This window comes from Dendrobates tinctorius, unplaced genomic scaffold (assembly GCF_039654945.1).
Source record: "Dendrobates tinctorius isolate UK_male_01 unplaced genomic scaffold, ASM3965494v1 ptg000432c, whole genome shotgun sequence".
NCBI lineage: Eukaryota > Metazoa > Chordata > Amphibia > Anura > Dendrobatidae > Dendrobates > Dendrobates tinctorius.
In genome coordinates, this window is record NW_027362095.1 from 338,781 (window position 1) to 352,170 (window position 13,390).

The window sequence follows — 13,390 nt, forward strand, 5'->3', positions numbered from 1 at the left end:
TTGGACACTGGACACTTGTGGATTGTGTGAGGCCCACTGATATCTGAGCGCTATGTGACACGCTCGATGGCACAGCTGCCTGTGACCAAAGTGACGAGAGGATAATGGAGATTTTGAATCTCTGCGTATACTTTTGGACACTGGACACTTGTAGATTGTGTGAGGCCCACTGATATCTGAGCGCTATGTGACAGGCTCGATGGCACAGCTGCCTGTGACCAAAGTGACGAGAGGATAATGGAGATTTTGAATCTCTGCGTACACTTTTGGACACTGGACACTTGTGGATTGTGTGAGGCCCACTGATATCTGAGCGCTATGTGACACGCTCGATGGCACAGCTGCCTGTGACCAAAGTGACGAGAGGATAATGGAGATTTTGAATCTCTGCGTACACTTTTGGACACTGGACACTTGTGGATTGTGTGAGGCCCACTGATATCTGAGCGCTATGTGACACGCTCGATGGCACAGCTGCCTGTGACCAAAGTGACGAGAGGATAATGGAGATTTTGAATCTCTGCGTACACTTTTGGACACTGGACACTTGTAGATTGTGTGAGGCCCACTGATATCTGAGCGCTATGTGACAGGCTCGATGGCACAGCTGCCTGTGACCAAAGTGACGAGAGGATAATGGAGATTTTTAATCTCTGCGTACACTTTTGGACACTGGACACTTGTGGATTGTGTGAGGCCCACTGATATCTGAGCGCTATGTGACACGCTCGATGGCACAGCTGCCTGTGACCAAAGTGACGAGAGGATAATGGAGATTTTGAATCTCTGCGTACACTTTTGGACACTGGACACTTGTAGATTGTGTGAGGCCCACTGATATCTGAGCGCTATGTGACACGCTCGATGGCACAGCTGCCTGTGACCAAAGTGACGAGAGGATAATGGAGATTTTGAATCTCTGCGTACACTTTTTGACACTGGACACTTGTAGATTGTGTGAGGCCCACTGATATCTGAGCGCTATGTGACACGCTCGATGGCACAGCTGCCTGTGACCAAAGTGACGAGAGGATAATGGAGATTTTGAATCTCTGCGTACACTTTTGGACACTGGACACTTGTGGATTGTGTGAGGCCCACTGATATCTGAGCGCTATGTGACACGCTCGATGGCACAGCTGCCTGTGACCAAAGTGACGAGAGGATAATGTTGATTTTGAATCTCTGCGTACACTTTTGGACACTGGACACTTGTAGATTGTGTGAGGCCCACTGATATCTGAGCGCTATGTGACACGCTCGATGGCACAGCTGCCTGTGACCAAAGTGACGAGAGGATAATGGAGATTTTGAATCTCTGCGTACACTTTTGGACACTGGACACTTGTGGATTGTGTGAGGCCCACTGATATCTGAGCGCTATGTGACACGCTCGATGGCACAGCTGCCTGTGACCAAAGTGACGAGAGGATAATGGAGATTTTGAATCTCTGCGTACACTTTTGGACACTGGACACTTGTGGATTGTGTGAGGCCCACTGATATCTGAGCGCTATGTGAAACACTCGATGGCACAGCTGCCTGTGACCAAAGTGACGAGAGGATAATGGAGATTTTGAATCTCTGCGTACACTTTTGGACACTGGACACTTGTGGATTGTGTGAGGCCCACTGATATCTGAGCGCTATGTGACACACTCGATGGCACAGCTGCCTGTGACCAAAGTGACGAGAGGATAATGGAGATTTTGAATCTCTGCGCACACTTTTGGACACTGGACACTTGTAGATTGTGTGAGGCCCACTGATATCTGAGCGCTATGTGACACGCTCGATGGCACAGCTGCCTGTGACCAAAGTGACGAGAGGATAATGGAGATTTTGAATCTCTGCGTACACTTTTGGACACTGGACACTTGTGGATTGTGTGAGGCCCACTGATATCTGAGCGCTATGTGACACGCTCGATGGCACAGCTGCCTGTGACCAAAGTGACGAGAGAATTATGGAGATTATGAATCTCTGCGTACACTTTTGGACACTGGACACTTGTGGATTGTGTGAGGCCCACTGATATCTGAGCGCTATGTGACACGCTCGATGGCACAGCTGCCTGTGACCAAAGTGACGAGAGGATAATGGAGATTTTGAATCTCTGCGTACACTTTTGGACACTGGACACTTGTAGATTGTGTGAGGCCCACTGATATCTGAGCGATATGTGTCAGGCTCCATGGCACAGCTGCCTGTGACCAAAGTGACGAGAGGATAATGGAGATTTTTAATCTCTGCATACACTTTTGGACACTGGACACTTGTGGATTGTGTGAGGCCCACTGATATCTGAGCGCTATGTGACACGCTCGATGGCACAGCTGCCTGTGACCAAAGTGACGAGAGGATAATGGAGATTTTGAATCTCTGCGTACACTTTTGAACACTGGACACTTGTGGATTGTGTGAGGCCCACTGATATCTGAGCGCTTTGTGACACGCTCGATGGCACAGCTGCCTGTGACCAAAGTGACGAGAGGATAATGGAGATTTTGAATCTCTGCGTACACTTTTGGACACTGGACACTTGAGGATTGTGTGAGGCCCACTGATATCTGAGCGCTATGTGACACGCTCGATGGCACAGCTGCCTGTGACCAAAGTGACGAGAGGATAATGGAGATTTTGAATCTCTGCGTACACTTTTGGACACTGGACACTTGTGGATTGTGTGAGGCCCACTGATATCTGAGCGCTATGTGACACGCTCGATGGCACAGCTGCCTGTGACCAAAGTGACGAGAGGATAATGGAGATTTTGAATCTCTGCGTACACTTTTGGACACTGGACACTTGTGGATTGTGTGAGGCCCACTGATATCTGAGCGCTATGTGACACGCTCGATGGCACAGCTGCCTGTGACCAAAGTGACGAGAGGATAATGGAGATTTTGAATCTCTGCGTACACTTTTGGACACTGGACACTTGTGGATTGTGTGAGGCCCACTGATATCTGAGCGCTATGTGACACGCTCGATGGCACAGCTGCCTGTGACCAAAGTGACGAGAGGATAATGGAGATTTTGAATCTCTGCGTACACTTTTGGACACTGGACACTTGTGGATTGTGTGAGGCCCACTGATATCTGAGCGCTATGTGACACGCTCGATGGCACAGCTGCCTGTGACCAAAGTGACGAGAGGATAATGGAGATTTTGAATCTCTGCGTACACTTTTGGACACTGGACACTTGTGGATTGTGTGAGGCCCACTGATATCTGAGCGCTATGTGACACGCTCGATGGCACAGCTGCCTGTGACCAAAGTGACGAGAGGATAATGGAGATTTTGAATCTCTGCGCACACTTTTGGACACTGGACACTTGTGGATTGTGTGAGGCCCACTGATATCTGAGCGCTATGTGACACGCTCGATGGCACAGCTGCCTGTGACCAAAGTGACGAGAGGATAATGGAGATTTTGAATCTCTGCGTACACTTTTGGACACTGGACACTTGTGGATTGTGTGAGGCCCACTGATATCTGAGCGCTATGTGACACGCTCGATGGCACAGCTGCCTGTGACCAAAGTGACGAGAGGATAATGGAGATTTTGAATCTCTGCGCACACTTTTGGACACTGGACACTTGTGGATTGTGTGAGGCCCACTGATATCTGAGCGCTATGTGACACGCTCGATGGCACAGCTACCTGTGACCAAAGTGACGAGAGGATAATGGAGATTTTGAATCTCTGCGTACACTTTTGGACACTGGACACTTGTGGATTGTGTGAGGCCCACTGATATCTGAGCGCTATGTGACACGCTCGATGGCACAGCTGCCTGTGACCAAAGTGACGAGAGGATAATGGAGATTTTGAATCTCTGCGTACAATTTTGGACACTGGACACTTGTGGATTGTGAGAGGCCCACTGATATCTGAGCGCTATGTGACACGCTCGATGGCACAGCTGTGACAAAAGTGACTAGAGGATAAGGGAGATTGGATTGCTTTTAAAAAAGCAGTTTGCAGAGCAGTGGGTAAACAGCAATGCCAGCGTGTCAGGAAGCCTTAAAAGGCAGCCCAACAACCAACACCACTGATACACCACAATATAGCCTCCCCTTGCACTGCACACACAGTGACTTGTGTGTTGTGCAGGCCAAATCGCTAGCAGCAGAAGCAGTTTTTTTGTCTTCTTCCCTGCCTAACGCTCTCCCTACAGAATCAGCAGCAACCTCTCCCTATACTAAGATCGGCAGAAGTAAGATGGCGGTCGGCGTGCACGCCCTTTTATACCCCCTGTGACGCCCACCAAAGCAAGCCAATCACTTGCATGCCATTCTGAAAGATGGTGGTGACCCGTGCCTAGGTCATCACGTTGCCCACAGTGTCCGTGGATCCTGATTGGCTGAAAAAGAGCGCAAAACAAACTTTTGAAACGCGACTTTGGCGCGTAAGTCGCCGACCTCGTGGCCGACCTCATCCTAGGGTCGGGTTTCGTTTCATGAAACCCGACTTTTGAATTTTTTCGACCCGTTTCGCTCAACTCTAGTTATCACGTTCGCCTAACACGCGAAAGGTCCCCAGATCGAAACTGGGCAGAAACACGCTGTTACCCTTTGGTATCCAAGCTTTTGACTTTCAGTTCTTGATCTCGATTGCTTGTTGTCACCACAGTAAGCACTTGCATCCGGTTTCTGTAGTGTAACGGTTATCACGTTCGCCTCACACGCGAAAGGTCCCCAGTTCGAAACTGGGCAGAAACACAGCTTTTTCTCTTGGAAAACGATCTTTTTGACTTTCAGTGCTTGTTCTTTATTGCTTGCCATGACCACAGCATTTTTTTTTTGTTTGAATCAGTTGGTTTCTGTAGTGTAGCGGTTATCACGTTCACTTTACACGCGAAAGGTCCTCAGTTCGAAACTGGGCATAAACACAGCGTTTCTCTTGCAAACTAGCGCTTTTGACAATGAGTGCTTGATCTTTAATGCTTGCCATGACCACAGTAAACGCTCTTGTCTGGTTACTGTAGTGTAGTGATTGTCCTGTTTGCCATCCTCCTGAAAGTTCCCTGTTTTGATCCCGGGCAGAAACATGTGGCTTTTCTTTATTTTGATCACAAACGTATATTGTTGGCTTAATTAGCCTTAGTTAGCATATTCTATTGCTGGTTTAATGAGCATTACTTTTACCAATGTGATTATTTCTACCCGTTTTTGCTTTTGGCAAGCATGTGTGTTTTTGACAGTGTCTAAGTGTTCCTAATTCAAGTAACACCTGATAGGATCAAGGTGCGAAAGCAGGCATGTAGGTGCTTTTTCTTTTTGGCTTTTGGACAAAGGCATGAGAATGTTTTGTAGAGCATGGTTTTGTTTCCCTGTTTGTTCTTTTTCTCCAATAGCCTGACAAATGAAAGGTTCCTGTGTTGCAAAATGCACTTTGTCCTGTCTTCAGACATAGAGGAAGACCTCTTGACTTTGGCTGGCTGTTTTTTTCTTTTTCAAGTTCATTTCAGCATGTTTAAACAACTTTAGCTTTGCATGCAGTTTCTGAAGTGTAGTGGTTGTCACGTTCACCTCACATGCGAACGGTCCCCAGTTCGAAACTTGATAGAAGCATGACATTAGGCGTTGATATTAAAGCTTTTGACGTTGAGTCTTTGTTCTCGATGGCTCGTCATGACCACAGTAACCTTACGCAGCCGGTTTATGTAGTGTTGTGGTTATCACGTTCGCCTAACACGCGAAAGGTCCCCAGTTCGAAACTGGGCAGAAACACGCTGTTACTCTTTGGTATCCAAGCTTTTGAATTTCAGTTCTTGATCTCGATTGCTTGTTGTCACCACAGTATGCGCTTGCATCAGGTTTCTGTAGTGTAGCGGTTATCACGTTCGCCTCACACGCAAAAGGTCCCCAGTTTGAAACTGGGCAGAAACACAGCTTTTTCTCTTGGAAAACGATCTTTTTGACTTTCAGTGCTTGTTCTTTATTGCTTGCCATGACCACAGCATTTTTTGCTTGTTTGAATCGCTTGGTTTCTGTAGTGTAGAGGTTATCACGTTCGCCTCACACGTGAAAGGTCCCCAGTTTGAAACTGGGCAGAAACACAGCTTTTTCTCTAGGAAAATGTTTTTTTTGACTTTCAGTGCTTGTTCTTTATTGCTTGCCATGACCACAGGATTTTTTTTTTAGTTTGAATTGGTTGGTTTCTGTAGTGTAGCGGTTATCATGTTCGCCTCACACGCGAAAGGTCCCCAGTTCGAAACTGGGCAGAAACACAGCTTTTTCTCTTGGAAAACGATCTTTTTGACTTTCAGTGCTTGTTCTTTATTGCTTGCCATGACCACAGCATTTTTTGTTTGTTTGAATCGGTTGGTTTCTGTAGTGTAGCGGTTATCACGTTCGCTTTACATGCGAAAGGTCCTCAGTTCGAAACTGGGCAGAAACACAGCATTCCTCTTGCAAACTAGCGCTTTTGACAATAAGTGCTTGATCTTTAATGCTTGCCATGACCACAGTAAACGCTCTTGTCTGGTTACTGTAGTGTAGTGATTGTCCTGTTTGCCATCCTCCTGAAAGTTCCCTGTTTTGATCCCGGGCAGAAACATGTGGCTTTTCTTTATTTTGATCACAAACCTATACTGTTGGCTTAATTAGCCTTAGTTAGCATATTCTATTGCTGGTTTAATGAGCATTACTTTTACCAATGTGATTATTTCTTCCCGTTTTTGCTTTTGGCAAGCATGTGTGTTTTTGACAGTGTCTAAGTGTTCCTAATTCAAGTAACACCTGATAGGATCAAGGTGCTAAAGCAGGCATCTAGGTGCTTTTTCTTTTTGGCTTTTGGACAAAGGCATGAGAATGTTTTGTGGAGCATGGTTTTGTTTCCCTGTTTGTTCTTTTTCTCCAATAGCCTGACAAATGAAAGGTTCCTGTGTTGCAAAATGCACTTTGTCCTGTCTTCAGACATAGAGGAAGACCTCTTGACTTTGGCTGGCTGTTTTTTTCTTTTTCAAGTTCATTTCAGCATGTTTAAACATCTTTAGCTTTGAATGGAGTTTCTGAAGTGTAGTGGTTGTCACGTTCACCTCACACGCGAACGGTCCCCAGTTCGAAACTGGATATAAGTGTCGGGATCCCTCAGATTACTCTTTCATCTGAAGGACCGATGTTCTTAGGTGTGAAGCACCATATGTCTCTAATCAATTGCTCCGTCGAGAAGGATAACACAGACACGGCTGTATAATACCACTCGGGATGCCTCTCAAGACGCCTCTGGCTTATCAGTTAGGCTTCCGTCTTTTATAGTAAAGAATTTAAACATTTTACAGACATGCGCAGTACAAATGATTTTACAACTTGTTTTCGACAAAGAAAGTCATTTAGGCGAAAAAGCAGAGGTATTTGACCTTGGTTCACAAGGGAGATGTCTGAGACATCTCCTCGAAGAACAGATAAGGTTTTAAACAAGAGAATGCAACATAGACAGAACTCAATTTAACTCCTTCAGTTCCTATCATTCCCCCCTTTGACATCTTCATTTTCCACAATCTGGAACACTGGATCCTGCAACAACAGCGGATAGTGGCTCGTTCACCAGGTACTATCCCAGGCCGACGGGTTGCCCAAGGGAGACAGGTCTTCTACCTTCTCCATCCCCCAGATACTGAAGCCACGTCCATCATTGCAAGAGTACGCTCCTTCATGCCAGAAATGAGATGTCAATCTAGGACTCAAAGGAATAATAGTTAAATTCTTGTTGTTTACAGTCAAACTTCCTTATCTATTTCTACATCTTTTCTTGCATACAGAGATACACCAAAAAACAAGTTTCAATAGCACATATATTACGAAGATACAAACAACAATACGTAATAGACTTAGTATAATCCCAGTTATCCAGCCTCCAATACCCTTAAACCAATTAGCTGGATTAAGAAAGGAGAATGTATCTGACCACCAACTATCCTTAGTACGATCATTGTCTTTATTGTACTGATCTCTAAGTTTTTGAACATCCTCTATTTTTGATCTTAACTTTAAACTACTGTTGGGATCTATATAATGACAGCAAGCTGGTCCGATGACTTGACACATACCTCCTTGCGCTGCAGTTAAATAATCTAATACTATGGTATGCTGATTAGTGGCTATGATGAGCTGATTTTGGACAGCAACGGTGGTGTTCAATATATCCAATATATCCCATATTTGGTCATCTAAGTAATCTGTAGCCCTGACTAATTTATCCCACATTTGAGTAATCATAGGATAAATAAAAATAGAACTGACAATTTTATTAGCCACACTCATCTGCACTATATGTGGTCTCCCAGAGAGGCGAGGTGTATTGTCAGCAGCTCTTTTGTACAACGTGTGTTTAGGTATGCTCTGAGTATTCAACTGGTCATTCGGAATAACAAAGGTAGCTGGAGTCAAACGACCAAGAGTACAAGCACCTTTTACCCCTACTGGCAACCATTTATATGCATTGTCTCCACATACCCAGTACATGTCACTAGGTAGGTCCCATAGGGCTGAATGTTGTAATACCAGTCTATGAACTAAATCTATGAACGCAGATACATTCTGAAGCATACACCAATTTGGAAGTTGTCCTAAAGGGCTACAATACCCTACATCGGGATTTCCACAGGTGGGAGTTCCTTTCTCATATCCAGATGACTCGTTGCAAGGTATATTACCTGAAATATTAAAACAAGTTTCATTATTGCCCTGGGGAAATAAATTGGAATACTCCCAGGACGTGTTATGCAACCTTCTTTCTAGCAGTATTGGTTTGAAGGCATCAGTAGAGTGGGAAGTTACATTAAAACTAACTTGTAGGCCATACATTGGAATTTGCCCCAGGTAGGTTAATCGAGTTCTATTCCTGGGTACCCAAGCCCCCCCTTTATATGCCAGATATTGAAGGTATGTGTTACTTCCTGAAAGATTACCCTGCCACCAAGGGTATCCTACCCATCCCACAATAGGTATACCAACAGTTGTGTTCCATAACTTCACATTATTTGTGGCATTATTAGCAAGTGTATCAGAACAACTGCTCCAGGCAAATAATTCCTCGGGTGGCACAGGAATAACAAGGAACGGAATACTAGTGGCTGATACTGGTGAATGTGTGCAGATCCAGCAAATGATTTGACCAATCATTCAGTAATTTTTCATGATGTTGTATAAACTTATTATTCAAGGACATTGGAGAATTTAGATTGTCCCACGCAGCTACCATTATTACAGATAATGCAACAAAACCAAACCAAAACATTATGCACTCATATGCTTTGTTAATTCCTGTGGCTAGTTTGCAATGTGATGCGTGGATCCAGGTTGGTCGTCCTTCCAACTTAACAGAAGTAGGTGTTGTTAGGAGTACTTGGTAAGGTCCTTGATATCGGGGTTCAAGGGTCTTTCTGGAGTGTTTCTTGACATATACGTAATCACCAGGTTGTAGACAGTGATTCCTTCCACACTATCTGGATCTGGAGTGGAAGAGAAAACTAGAGAATGCATTTGAGTTAAATGCTTTTGCAACTGGATTACATAACTTGTCAAATTATCCACATTGAGTGTTAAGACCTGTGGGTAGTACAACCCTGTGTTTGGTGGTCTTCCAAACAGTATCTCGAAGGGTGACAGTTTAGCTTTCCCCGTGGGTGTGTACCTTACTGAGAATAATGCTAATGGGAGACACTCTGGCCATGGTTTATGGGTTTGTTCCATGGTTTTCTGTATTTTCAATTTTAGTGTCCCGTTCATTCTCTCTACCTTCCCTGAACTCTGTGGGTGGTAGGGTGTATGAAATGCTTGTTCTACACCTATCATTTGCATTACATTTTGCATTACCTCAGCAGTAAAGTGTGTACCTCTGTCTGATTCAATTGTTTCAGGGACACCGAATCGTGGTACTAGTTCCATCACCAGTTTCTTTGCAGTGGCTCGAGCTGTAGCCGTTTTCACCGGGTAGGCCTCTGGCCATCCAGAGAAGAGATCTACACATACTAGGATATTTGCATACACTCCTACCTTGGTAGCTGTATGTCGTCAATCTGCCGTCTCTGAAACGGGTAGAGAGGCCTAGGTGTCGCTTTCTTAGGGACTTTTACTGTTTTACCTGGGTTGTGCTGTGCACAGATGAGGCATGATTGTACAAGTTTCGCAGCTGCGCAACTGAAGCCAGGAGCGATCCAGAAGGCATCTACCATGGCACACATGTGACTTTTTGAGGTGTGATTGGGGCCATGTGCTGCTTGTGCCATGATTGGGAACAGGGACTTTGGTGGGCACATTTTATCCTTATTCTCCCATACTCCATTTGAGTTCAGCTCAGCTCCCAGTCTCCCCTGGTGTACCTTCTCTGTTTGGGCAGCCTTTTGCTGGAGGGATTTCAGGACATCTAGACCCAATGTGGCTGGAATACGCTGACTCCCCGCCACCGTCCACTGCTCTCTCTAGGCCGCCTTGTGCTATTTTAGCAGCCTCGTTCGCCCTTCTATTGCCCTCTACCTCCACGGAGTCACCTTTTGTGTGTGCTTTTACCTTGACAATGCCAACCTGGACTGGTAACATCAATGCCTCCATCAATTGTTTCACCAGCTCTGCATTTTTAATGGGCTTCGAATCTGTGAAAATATTAGCAACTTTACCTGCAGCGGCTCTACACGCCTCAGTGAGTGCCTTCAACTCTGCCTCCTGCGCCGACATGTGAGGAGAGAGTGGTTCCGCTCGGATTACCTCATGTGAGTATACTACTGCATATCCAGTGTAGAATCGTCCATCCTGGTGGTATCTGGGGCCATCTACAAAAAAGAAACTCAAAGTCTGCATTAGGAACAGGTTTTTCATGAATGTGTGCAAACCCAACTGTCTCCTGACTCATCAGTTCTATGCAGACATGTTCATGCGTCATGTCAAAGTATCCTTCCTCACTTGCCAATACGGTCACCAATTCCCCCTTTTCTGAATCCACAGGCAGGAGGGTGGCTGGATTCAGAACGTTACATCTTTTGAGGAGTGACATACTCAGGAATTAGTAGAGCACACTCAAGTCAGAGCTGTCTGGCCATAGACAGATGTTTTGGTTGAACTTGTAGGAGTATGGCATGGATGTCATGTGAAACGTCAGTGTCATCTCACATGCCTTCCCTATTACGTCTCCACTTTTTTCCTTGTGCTCCAGCATACATGACAGGTCGTTTTATTGTCCTTGTTTGCTCAATTTCTTTAGCTACCTTAAGGAGGTCTTTCGGATCTACATGTCTCCATTCAGGTCTGACTGTCTGTACTGCGTCTCGTAAGTCTTTGTTCATACCGTCAATGAATGCATTCACCAGTATTCTAACATCAAGTGGATTTATGCAAATGTACCCCATGTCTGCCCATTTCAGCTGTAACCGTCCAAGGTATATCTCTACTCTCTCTCCTCTTTGCTGTGTCACATTAGTCAGGAGTACAGACTGCTCTGATTGTTCCACTGCAGCCCATTGTCTTAGTGACTCACAGTACGTCTCCCCAGATCGTGCAGATTTATCATCCATGCCCCAAGCCTGATTCTTTGTCACATCTGTGTGTCTTAATTATATGATCTAGTGCGTCACCTGCCTTTAAACTCATCAACCTCTCTAGGTCTGCCCAGGTACACTTATATGTCTGCTGTACTTCCTTTATGTGTCTGTAAAACGGGAATGGTTGGTCTTCAGGGGCAGGCAGCTGCTTCAGCAAAGCTAGCTGGTCAGAGGGGCTCCAGGGATAATACAAACACCTGCATCTTTCTTATTCTAGTCACACTTCTAGGTCCTGATGGGGTTGGCCGTCTGATGTCTACTGTCAGCTTACTCCTCAAGGGCCAATGTCCCCACTACCCACTATCCACACTATTATGTCAGCTTCTTATGATCTTGTCTGGATAGGATTTAGTGCAATTCTCTTAGGTCAGTAGCACAGGTCACACAAGTAGCTATTCAGTCTGGGTTTGTCTGAGTCTGACCACAGTGTTTACAAGTCCATCTATTTTGTCTGGGTCTCTGGTTACACTTTGTCAATCAAACATTCATAATACACCTTCCATACTGCTGCACATTCTCAAGCATCATTTATTCACTTGCTATTTTCTTCCCTTGTCTGTGCCTTTTTGTACATCCAAACATTCACACTCTGGTATTTTTGCCTTTTTCAATGTTTGTCCCACTTGTTTTACTGCTTCCTTCCTTCTCTGTCTTTTGTAATTTGACACAATTTGCTATACAAATCAATCACACAACTAGAAGCAGGTTCAAACACATTAATGACCAAGCAATCACTTACAATTCCCTTCTAAATTAGGCACCATATCTTACTTTTAACTTCCAATCTTCAATTAAGTACTGTTGCTTTAAAATGCACAAATCTTTCAGCGTGTACCTTACGGATAGAATTACAGAGAATTTTGAGCACAGCTCACACTCAGCAGAGATAAGAGCGAAGGGAGAAGAAAAACTACGCAGCGCCATCCTTCACCCCTCCCGTCAGAATGCAGCGTCGTCCTTCACAGAATTCTGTAGTTCTTTAGACTTATCAAAATCAATTTCTACAAAGAAACTCAAAATCACGGGATTTCACTGTAAGGGCAGATAACTGTATAATGAGATTAACCATGCCTTGCCCTTTTTCTGGCCAAATGCATTCAGGAAACTTTACAATGTAATGCCACATATAACACGAACTATATCATTACTCAATTCATTCAGTCTCAGATGTAGATTTGAAATATCTATAACGCATCTGTCCGGGATTCCACCACAACTAGAAAGGTCACAAATCTCTTGACACAAAAATGATGTGTGATGATTCATTCATACGTGCTCATTCACTGATTTTTTTTTTTTTTTTTTATACTCAATTACTCATCTCTCATCTTATTCAGAGGTTCTCATAGACATATATACAAGGATTCACACAGCCTGCCTATCTTGCACTTTGGATTTGATTAATACTTTTTCCAGGTTCTTTGCTGCACTACTTCCATATCTATCCTCAATTATATCACATAACCGATTTCCTTCTTCAGGTGTCTTTCCCTGACTGTTCCCCATTTTATCTTTTATTCTTATCCTGTCTCTCTTGTTGTCTTCCTGTTAGTCCCCTGCCTTAGGTGGTGTATTGGGTAAGCTCAAGACTAGGCTCTACTATACCTCGTTACCTTCTTCCTAAGGTGCTAACAGGCTAAATGGAGTGTCTGTTCCTCGGTGTACTACGTGTTTCGTGTACTTATATGCTATGTAGCATCCGAACAGAAATACTCCCACAACACACAGGATTGTAAATAAAGTGTCCATCTACTGGGGTTCTTCAGTCATATCCTGTCACAGGCTCATTTCACGGTCCTGTGCTCATTCGGTCACACTCTTATCTGTCACAAGGTTTATTC

The 13,390-nt window shown here is 44.6% G+C and overlaps 3 non-coding genes across 3 annotated transcripts; all 3 read left to right on the top strand.

The window, feature by feature from the left end:
• The first annotated feature begins 4,658 nt into the window (after nt 1-4,658).
• TRNAV-CAC (transfer RNA valine (anticodon CAC)) lies at nt 4,659-4,731 on the top strand. Its single transcript has one exon. It is a non-coding gene; the product is annotated as a tRNA-Val (tRNA).
• Nucleotides 4,732-6,169: 1,438 nt separating this feature from the next.
• On the top strand, nt 6,170-6,242 carry TRNAV-CAC (transfer RNA valine (anticodon CAC)). Its single transcript has one exon. It is a non-coding gene; the product is annotated as a tRNA-Val (tRNA).
• Nucleotides 6,243-6,339: 97 nt separating this feature from the next.
• On the top strand, nt 6,340-6,412 carry TRNAV-UAC (transfer RNA valine (anticodon UAC)). Its single transcript has one exon. It is a non-coding gene; the product is annotated as a tRNA-Val (tRNA).
• Nucleotides 6,413-13,390: the final 6,978 nt, after the last annotated feature.